Below are 3,035 nucleotides of genomic sequence, written 5' to 3' on the forward strand. Positions count from 1 at the left end.
CCATGGGCTGGGCAGGGAGCGGGCAGGGCAGGACCGGGCAGGGACCGGGCGGACACCAGACAGGCAAGGACGTGCATGCGCTTCGCCCGACTCTTTCTGATGTTCTCCTCTCCTCTCCTGCGGGTTCCCTGGGCTCAGCTGCAGCAAGGCAGGGAGGTACCCGGGCACTTCAGTGCTTCTACTCTAACATCAAATCCACCCTCCTTCTGTGCCTTCCAGCAGAGGCTGGTACGCCAGTGGTTAACATCACAGCATGTATTGCTGGGAACCCACTCGAGCAAGGAGCACTCCAGAAAGAAACACAGCTTTTTGCCTTTTCTCTTAAACTGAAGGAATGGGAAGAATGGGTCATGGGAAAAATGTCACCTGAAAAAGTTGAAGGGCTTGGTTGGGGAACAAGGTTGGTTTGTAAAATGAAGCTTTTGACCAGAGGTACTCAGATGATGCCAGTGAATCACAGGGGAAAATGTTTGACAAGATACCTCTGCCTGAGGTGTTTATTTTTTATTTTCTTTCTTTGCCTTCTCTGAGAGAGAGCAAGGTAACAAACCTCCCATGTGGAGGCTGTTTGTCACTGATTGGTGAATGCCCTTGATTTCAGCGGGAAATTCTCCATCCATTTTAGTCTAGTTATACGAAAGAAGAAAGTAAATATTTTTGGTCAGCCTTACGTGAAGTGAAAGAAAGATCAGCAGTGGAACCACATTTGGGGGTGGGTGGGAATGTGATCAGCGTATAAAGCTCTTCTGCATTAGAATGCATTTGCTTTAAGCATGTGACTGCTTATTCCCTTATAGTTTTATATATGTGTATTTATAGATCTTCAGAGACAAACAACTTCTACAAACTAATTATAGTGTGTTGCCCAGAGCACAAGGTACACATTATTCGACGCAGTGAAATGCACGGATACTCTCATGGATACCTAAAATCTGCTGCAATTTCACAGCTGCTCCACAAGCAAAGAGATCTGTCGCAAACAGGCAACTACACAGGCCAGGGTCGAAGCTAGCAATTGGAAATCTCCATGCACCCAAGCCCTTGCCAGCCACTGCCCAGCCTCCCTAAAGCAGACCTGTCATTACGCACAGAAAACAACAGAATGGAGGTGTTTAAGTCAACAGTTTTAGTAGGATATTAACAGAATACAAGAGAAGAGAGTGAAGAAATGTGCCAGGGCTCTTTGAATGTATTTTGTCCAGGTAATTACCTTCCAAATGTTCAAGCTAATAAATACAGTTAACTTCTTTTTTACTCCCCCATGCACTTTATTTGTAACCTGCACGATTTACTGCTAAGGAACCTTTAGGGCTTAAAATACTAAACTAGACTTCTAAGTTGATCAGTGGTTCGATATAATTAGAATGAATCTGCTTTTGCATCCATTGACACAACTCACAAATGCCAAGTCACCTCTAACAACAAATGACAAATCTATATGCTGTGTACAGCCAATAGAGAGGACAGGGGCATTGATTATAATGAGTTCATTGATTCTAACAAGTCCAAAGTCGCGAGATAACTCAAGATGGGGAATCTCCAACAAAAAGAAATGCCGTACCCTTTTCACATTGGTTCCTCTTTTATGGAACACCTTTGGAGTGGAAGCTAAATAAAGCCCACTGGAGACAGGAGCCATCCTTCACCAGCAAGGGTAATGGACTGGACTGTGATCGTACAGCAATGTACATCAGAAATAACCCACTGGTCTCACCGGAGTTACAGCTGTGAAGAACTGACCTGAGAGGAGGAGTGAGTCAGCCACTTTGGGGCTTTGCCAGAATCTCAGAAAAACTCACAACAGCTCCCAAGCCTGCTACAGCTGCCCAAACCTGCTCTGCCTGCTGCACATCAGAGTCCCAGGGCAGGGTAAATTTAGCACAGCTGTCTCAGCACAACCTCCCTGCTTCTGCTGCAGCATGAGCTGGGAGTCACACAGCCGCAGTGATGTTCTGACTGTCCCAGGCCCAAGAACCGGTGTAAGTTCAGGAAACCCTGAGGCTTTTCCAGCTTATGCTGGTGACCAGATGGGCCAGCTCCTTGAGAGTGTGAAGGTGGAGCAATTCCTCTGGCTGTGCATCTACTTAGAGCAGCTCGTGTGCTCTCCCCACATAAACTTTTCTCCCTGCTGAGTACACGGGGGACAGTACTCAGACAGACTCCCTGCCAGTGCCTCCCCACGGGGAACACGCACTCCTGCATGGTCCCAATGGAGCTGCATCCTTGACCCCCTGTGTGCTGGCTGGCACCCAACCAAAGGGCACTTTGCTTTCTTAGCTGTCCTCCTGTACATATCCCAACATGCCTGATGTGTCTCAGCTGCCACAGTTTGACCTGAAGGCCTATTTTGAGGACGTAGCTGCTTTTCCCCCACTGTGCTTGCCCAGCAGATAGGTGGGATGGGGTCTGCTCACTTCACAGAGATGAAACAAAATTAGGGCTTGTCTCAGATGAGCAGGGGCTGGATTGGTGCTACCAGGATGGACCATCCGGGTGCTGCTTGTGTTTGGTGGGCTGGGAGCACATCCCAGCTCAATGTGAGGGGGAAACACTGGCACTGGCGAAATCGTTTCCCACTGGTTTTGCTGGGAGGTGCTGGTTGGACTGCCCTTGAAAAGCACTGGATAAAATCCACCTTCATTGCCACTTTCCCCTTCTACCCCTCACACTTTTTGATTGATGGCATGGAAGCAGGAGGACCTTGGGGTAAGGGAGGCTCCTCAAGCCCTTGCATCCGCCCCTGTGCTGCGCACACTCCTTCTCCCTCCCAGGGACCTGTCTCCCACAGCATTCTCCTAGAGAAGCTGGCGGCTCACGGCTTAGACAGGTGGACTCTGCGCTGGGTCAACAACTGGCTGGACGGCCGGGCCCAGAGAGTTGTGGTGAATGGAGTTACATCCAGTTGGCAGCCGGTTACGAGCGGTGTTCCCCAGGGCTCAGTACTGGGGCCGGTCTTGTTTAATATCTTTATTGATGATCTGGATGAGGGGATTGAGTGCACCCTCAGTAAGTTTGCAGACGACACCAAGTTGGGC

The sequence above is a fragment of the Aptenodytes forsteri genome, unplaced genomic scaffold (genome assembly GCF_000699145.1).
Source record: "Aptenodytes forsteri isolate BGI_AS27 unplaced genomic scaffold, ASM69914v1 Scaffold55, whole genome shotgun sequence".
Lineage (NCBI taxonomy): Eukaryota > Metazoa > Chordata > Aves > Sphenisciformes > Spheniscidae > Aptenodytes > Aptenodytes forsteri.